This window comes from Miscanthus floridulus, chromosome 13 (genome assembly GCF_019320115.1).
Source record: "Miscanthus floridulus cultivar M001 chromosome 13, ASM1932011v1, whole genome shotgun sequence".
NCBI lineage: Eukaryota > Viridiplantae > Streptophyta > Magnoliopsida > Poales > Poaceae > Miscanthus > Miscanthus floridulus.
The window spans coordinates 89,766,029-89,774,020 of NC_089592.1; positions in this window are offsets into that span (position 1 = coordinate 89,766,029).

Consider the following 7,992-nt stretch of genomic DNA (forward strand, 5'->3'; position numbering starts at 1 on the left):
GACCTCAAATTAACAGCGCGTTCTCGTCATTAATCTCATGGAGATCCATGCCGGTCCACGACGACAATTCATCACTGGCTACACCAGCCCCTACGACAGCAGATTCGATCTCGGAACCACCTCCGAGGTCGCCTTCACCAACAACTCACCGCCCGCCGGGTGCTCGCTGTCAACGCCGACCAGATAACGCCATACGTCGCCGACCAGACGCTCCGTCTAAAGCTAAGTCACGCTTTAATATTCTTCTAAATATTCTCCGATCTTTGTATATCGCTATAATGTTTCTCCGAACTGTTTTCTCCATGTTTGCTCTCCAAACGTTTTTCCGAACCCCCGAACAGTCATGTTGATGCTCGGACGCCTCCAGAGACGGCCCTGTCTCCGGCTCCTCCCTACATGTGCATGAGCGTCTGCCCTCTACATTATGGGTGGTCGGCAGCGGCTCCTTAGCGACGCCTGTTCCTCCTACATGTGCACGGGCTCCGCGCTTGACATTATGGACTATGGGCTAGCTAGGGTTGGAGACTCAACTACACACTAACTGGTCGGGCAGTTTATATTAAATATAAATACATCTTTGCTCCAACTGATCGTCGAGCTACATACGCTATTTTTTTCTCCGGAGTTCATATATTTTTACATCATGTACTACCCGTTCTACATATTTGTATTGTAGGATCATCGTCTAGGTGATCGGATCACCTGGTGCTCGGACTTCTCCACCGATAATTTGGTCGGACCGTTTGGTTCATGGACTCCTTCGCCGACCAATTGATCAGACTGTTCGCTGGTCGCTTCTACTCAATGCACACTTCGCTGCCGACCAGTTGACCAGACTGTTCGTCGCTCGTGCTTCATCGCCAGCTACATCGGTTACTCCTCAGCGCTCGGATTCTTCGTGCTCGAGGACTAAGTGGGCACACTTCACCGCACGGACGTCGCCGCCTACGTCGGGGACTCCTCGCTCCTCGGTGCTCGGACATCGCCAGCAATGCCGGGGACTCCTTGGTGCTCCGATATCACCAGCTACGTCGCGGACTCCTCGGTGCTTGGACATCGCCGCCTACGCCGGGGGCTCCTCGGTGCTCGGACATCGCCGCCTACGTTGGGGACTCCTCGCTCCTCGGTGCTCGGTCATCGCCGCCTACGTCGGGGACTCCTCGCTCCTCGGTGCTTGGACATCGCCAGCGACGCTGGGGACTCCTTGCTCCTCGGTGCTCGGACATCGCCGCTTACGCCGGGGACTCCTCGGTGCTCCGATATCGCCAGCTACGTCGGGGACTCCTCGGTGCTCGAACATCGCCGCCTACGCCAGGGGCTCCTCGGTGCTCGGACATCGCCGCCTACGTCGAGGACTCCTCACTGCTCGGACGTCGCCAGCTACGCCGGGGACAACTCGCTCCTCGGTGCTCGGTCATCGTCAGCGACGTCGGGGACTCCTTGCTCCTCGGTGCTCGGTCATCGCCAGCGACGCCGAGGACTCTTCGCTACTCGGTGCTCGGTCATCTCCAGCGACGTCGAGGACTCCTCGCTCCTCAGTGCTCGGACATCACCAGCGATGCCGGGGACTCCTCGGTCCTCGGTGCTTGGTCATCGCCAACGACGCTGGGGACTCCTCGCTCCTCGGTGCTCGGGAATCGCCAGCGACGCCGGGGACTCCTCGCTCCTCGGTGCTCGTACATCACCAGCGATGCCGGGGACTCTCGCTCCTCGGTGCTCGGACATCACCAGTGATGCCAGGGACTCTCGCTCTTTGGCTCTTGGACATCGCCAGCGACGCCGGAGACTCTCGCTCCTCGACGCTCGGACATCGCCAGCGACGTCGGGAACTCCTCGCTCCTCGGTGCTCGGACATCGCCAGCGACGTCGGGGACTCCTCGGTCCTCGGTGCTCGGTCATCGCCAGCGACGCCGGGGACTCCTCGCTCCTCGGTGCTCGAGAATCGCTAGCGACGCCGGGGACTCCTCGGTCCTCGGTGCTCGGACATCGCCAGTGACGCCGGGGACTCCTCGGTCCTCGGTGCTCGGACATCGCCAGCGACACCGGGGACTCCTCGGTCCTCGGTGCTCGGTCATTGCCAGCGATGTCGGGGACTCCTCGCTCCTCGGTGCTCGGGAATCGCTAGCGACGCCGGGGACTCCTCGCTCCTCGGTGCTCGTACATCACCAGCGACGCCGGGGACTCTCGCTCCTCGGCGCTCGGACATCGCCAGCGATGTCGGGAACTTCTCGGTCATCGCCAGCGACGCCGGGGACTCCTCGCTCCTCGGTGCTCGAAAATCGCCAGCGACGCCGGGGACTCCTCGCTCCTCGGTGCTCGTACATCACCAGCGACGTCGGGGACTCTCGCTCCTCGGTGCTCGGACATCGCCAGCGACGCCGGGGACTCTCGCTCTTTGGCTCTCGGACATCGCCAGCAACGTCGAAGACTCTCGCTCCTCGGCGCTCGGACATCGCCAACGACGTCGGGAACTCCTCGCTCCTCGGTGCTCGGATATCGCCAGCGACGCCAGGGACTCCTCGCTCTTCGTTGCTCGAGAATCGCCAGCGACGCCGAGGACTCTCGCTCCACGGTGCTCGGACATCGCCAGCGACGCCGGGGACTCTCGCTCTTTGGCTCTCGGACATTGCCAGCGACGCCGGAGACTCTCGCTCCTTAGCGCTCGGACATCGCCAGCGAACGTCGGGAACTCCTCGCTCCTTGGTGCTCGGATATCGCCAGCGACGCCAGGGACTCTTCGCTCTTCGGTGCTCGGACATCGCCAGCGACGCCGGAGACTCTCGCTCCTCGGCGCTCGGACATCACCAACGACGTCGGGAACTCCTCGGTGCTCGGATATCGCCAGCGATGCCAGGGACTCCTTGCTCTTTGGTGCTCAGACATCGCCAGCGACGTCAGGGACTCCTCACTCCTCGGTGCTCGGTCATCGCCAGCGATGCCGAGGACTCCTCGGTGCTCGGTCATCGCCAGTGACGCCGGGGACTCCTCGCTCCTCGGTGCTCGGTCATCGCCAACGACGCCGAGGACTCCTCGCTCCTCGGTGCTCGGTCATCGCCAGCGACGCCGAGGACTCCTCGCTCCTCGGTGCTCGGTCATCGCTAGCTACGCCGGGAACTCCCTAGGTGGTCGGACATCGCCGGTTACGCCGGGGACTCCTCGGTGCTCGGATCTTGCTATGTCTCGTCGGTGTGCTATCAAGCTGCTCCATGCTGTTCGGATCAGGGTGCTGATCTTAGGCAGCACGTCTGGGGTCTTGATACGCGCATGTCAGACGACGTCGGTAAGCTTTCAGACTTCTTTGACCCTGCTACAAGATTCATTCTTCATCTTCCAGCAGACTCGGGGACTAAGTGGGCACACTTCACCTTGCGGTGAATGTGTTTGTTCTCATCTCGAGGCTACGCCCGGGGACTGGCTACCTGCTCGGCTGGTCTTCTACTTTATGACCCTGGCACCACGTGACTACGTCACCTACTGTCAGGCTCGGGGACTAGCTGTGGGGGTATAGCCCCCAAGACATGGGTCACACCATCAAAGGTGGCCCAGCTCATAAGATCAAGGCGTGCACGGCCCTGCTCGGCGTACACCGCAAGACATTGTATAGTACCAAATAGAATACTTTCTTTATAACCCTTCCTCCTCCAGAGTATATAAGGAGAGGTAGGGGTCCCCTAGCGGACACGATCCATAGATCAAGATCTATCTACTACATCTCAATACAATACACCAAAGACACATGACGTAGGGTATTATGTCGATCAGACGGCCCGAACCTGTCTAAATCGCTGTCTCTACGCCTTGTGTCACCATTCGGTTCCTGATTACGCGCATCCCCACCGATAAATCTACCATCACGGGATACCCCTCGGTGGACTGCCGACGATATCCCGTCGACAGTTCCCAAGCTTCAATTTTTGTCAGGACACGACAAGAACAAGAACAGACTGGCCTCAAACTAATGGAACTTTAACAGACTATCTAGGAAGAATTAATGTACATAATGTTTGAACATTTACTAAAAGCAATAATGCTTCAAATGATCAATTCGGACATAGTACTTTTGGAGATTTAGGAGCTCCACATACAACCACAGCAGGACAAAGCAAGGGATCTGAATGGGCCATGAGATATTGAGTGAAAGCCAAAGTTTAAGGATCGTGACTCCTTTTTTGTTCTCCACGTGGTAATGCCACTGATGATTAGCCGCAAAGCGGATTAGGAGCCCATCATAATTCATAATTTGCACGAGCAATCTCATAATGCAATTGTTGCAGAATACATATCCAAACTTCGATCTGATCCTCATTGGAAAGACCTTGATCTATCTCTGAACACAATTGAAGATTAAAAGGGATCCCCCAAATTGAAACCATGAAGATCACCAGCACCGCTTTCTATCAGCAGGATGTGGACTGCCACCATGGTAGTTCAGGAGGCACTACTCCATGTTTCTTTCTTTCCCTATAAAAACTTCCAAGAAAAGAGTGTCTTGTCATGCACTTTGGAGCACAAGGCCGGTCATGTCGATTTTCTATGCCTGCCTGCCCTTTTCTGTTTTGAAGCGTGTCTCGAAGACCTGCTCTTGCTTGTTCAATGTGATGTTCAGAATAAGCCATATGCAAATGCATAGAGATTACAGTGCAGTGCAGGGCAATGGGTCACTGTCTTCAGTGTCCCCTAGTGGTTGACGACGATTTGTGCTCCCAGGTTTTCAGGATTTTGTTGGCTTAACGCCCACATCACTGTCTTCAGCTTTTATGCATCTGGGCAATAATCTATTTTTGGATCAGGGAGTGGGTTATTATGTGGGTCACAAAGCAGGCTGATCAGTTGCAATGCAATTGGGTGTGATTATGCACGGCTATTCTATTGCTTTGATGAGTAGTTTACATTCGCAAAAGAGTTTAGAAGGGCCACTAGAGAGAAAATAACTGAACAAAATCAGGTGAGTTATTTTTTAAAAAAGTATTCGAGATCTGCAGCATTTAGCTAAACAGAACATACATACAAAAGAGCAGTTCAAAATTTGCAAGTGCAAAAAGGATGTCTGAAGGCTGAAGCACTAATAAAAACTCCAACCTCATGGTGCTCTGACTGAACGTGCATGCTTACATGATCGAGTGGACCAAATTAGAGGAAAGGACTGATTCGGCTGATTCGATTACCAACTCTATATATGATGATTGCCCTATCAGCCTTGGACGTTTCTTTAGATAATCAAAATTTGTAATTTGCCAATCTATCGGCCACAATTATGGAGCATTATAGTAGGGCCTGCAGATTAATTTGTATATAATGCATTTCTGCAGGCGCGTTGAGTGCCTGAATGTGCATTCCAGTTGTCATTCTGCTTGGGAAGCTTAGACTAGACCATTCACATTTTACTTAAAATTAGGACCACAAATTGTAAAGGCAAATAACAACTTTAACCGAATCCTTCTGCTAGCTTTTGATGAAAAAGGAAAAAAAAAGAAGGAGAAGAAGAAAAGGTCATTACTGCTGGGCGGCTAGCAGGATCAGGAGTTCAGGACCATCCCTGAACTGAACAATCCATGCATGCCTTGCCTGCGGTACATAGCGCCTCGACGGACGCTTTGATCGGGCATGCTTGCATGCAGGTGTGCAAGGCCTCCTTGGGACGATGAACGCGCCACCGGTCCTGCGCCTCGGAACCGGCACTGCTTCCGGCGGATGATTCAGAGTGACGCGATGCAGGAAAAGTTGGCGTCGCAGAATGTCCGAAACGAACGTCGTCAGATTGTCAGAACTTAGAATAGCAGGCCTGAGCGGCCGGAGAGGAGGTTTAGATGCTCAGAGACTTCAGAGACAGCGTGAGGACGGAACGGACGGGCCAAATCACCATCGTCAGCAACGGATGGTCCACCTCTTCTGTCTTTTTCTGCTCACGCGAGACGGCGAGAGATGCAGCGGTGCAGGCGACGTTTAGATACTGACAATCAAACCGAAAAATCAAGGACCGAATCAAAAATATCGAAACCGAATTTTTCGGTACTCTGTTCGGTTCCTAATTTTAGAAACCGAAATTACCGAGGTAAATTCAGTTCTTTATCTCGGGGAACCGAATTTACCGAATTCCCTGAAATGTCCCAAGTTTGAGTGTGGTTATATTATTGATTGTACTATTATAGACTATTATATTGTATATTTGTGGTACTCACTCTTATAGTCTTATGGACTTTTATATGTATATTTATTTTGCACTATTATTCTCTATGAAATCATGTTAAAATTAGCTTTTGAGCCTGCTATTACACGTCTCTGTGATCAGTTCGGTATTGTTCGGTAAATACCGAAACCGAACCAAAAGTACCGAAACCGAATTTTCTCGGTACCGATTTTTAGAAGGAACCGATTGGTTCGGTATTACCGAATGCCCAGGTTGACTCATGAGAGGGAGATTATTTACCTGCGGCAAGCAACTGCTGACTTTGAGGTTTGAAGTTCGTACTTAATACTTGTATATATAGCTGTATAGTTCGTAACATATATATAAATTTTCGCAAACTCTATCCCGCCTCCGTCGCGCTGGCTCATTAGCGCGCGACCGCAGCCGCCGCAACGGCCCCTCTTCTTCTCCATGTCCAGGTTAGAAGGAGCTCAGGGAGGCAGGTCGGTCCGTCGGTGGGAACGGGAGAGGCAGCGGCAGTAACACCGCCAGAGCGGGCGACGGAGTAGGTGGCCGAGCCAGGTTGAGGCGAGGGCGCCCGTGGCCAAGGCGGCGCCGGGGGGGGGGGGGGGGGGGGGGGAAGAAGGAGGCCGCTGCAGACATGATAGGGTCTCGTATTCCCCCAAACGCGCGACGGTCGCACGATAATGTTGTCCATAAAGTAGATCGTGATATTGCACATGTTGCAATAACTATACACGCGTGTTTCAACTTTCAAGTGTATGTTCCAAATGTTTCATCTGCAGCTTCACACGTATGTTGCAAGTGTTTCATATGGATGTTGCAAAAGTAGATCTGGATGTTGCAAATACATGCATATTGCAAGCATATGTTTCAAGTGTTTTAGGTGTTTCATACGTATGTTGCAAGTGTTTTATCTGGATGTTGCATATGTTTGCAATGGCTACATACATGTTTTCAAGTTTTTTTAGTGTTTTGCAAGTGTTTCAACCGTACGTTGCAAGTGTTTCAGTTGTTTTCAGACGTATTTTGCAAGTATTTCATCTGGATATTGTAAAAGTAGATCAGGTGTTGCACATGTTGCAACGAGACCCACATGCCATAGCCACCTGGTGCAGCTGCTAGGGTGTCGCCATGGGTCTACGTGCAGGCGCCTAAGGCTCTCAGATGCATTTGTGGTGCGGCATCCATAGGCAGGGGTAGGTGACTAGCATCCACGTGGTTCCTGCGTGCGGGCGTGGTGGTCAGGTGAATCAGAGCAAGTGTGATTGTAGGGCGGCACACAACATGGGGTCCGCGCAAAGAGCACGCAGAAACAGGCGGTGCGGGCTCTTTTCGCGTGGGGTGCGGCCTGTCACATGAAGAACTGGAGGCGTCCGATATTTTGGGGCAGATTTGGATGTTCGGCCACTAGTAACGTCCAATGCAGATTAATACTTCTTTTGGAGGAAGAGGATATATGTGCAAAAATTACAATGGGCCATGGTCCGTTATGTGCTGATGCCATATGGTCCGTGCTACCACAGCAGTCTCTAGTGGCCCATGGACCCAACAGTGTCAATTAAGGAGTCCATGCACAAGCTCATCCCTTGCAGTTTTTTTTAATTCGTTTTTTTTTGCAAAATTATTTGTGTGTTGCTGCTTTCTTTTGATTTGTGTATCTGAACTTGTGTCTGCACCCCGCAGCCTTCTTTTTAATAAATTTCAGTAGGGGCTTTGCCCCTCCTGTTTGTTAAAAAAAATTATTTGTGTGATTTTTTTTAAAAAAAATACAAAACTAATACTACTGCCGCGATAAAATCGGCGAGGGGTACTTGCTGCCGGTTGAGTTGACGTAATTTTTT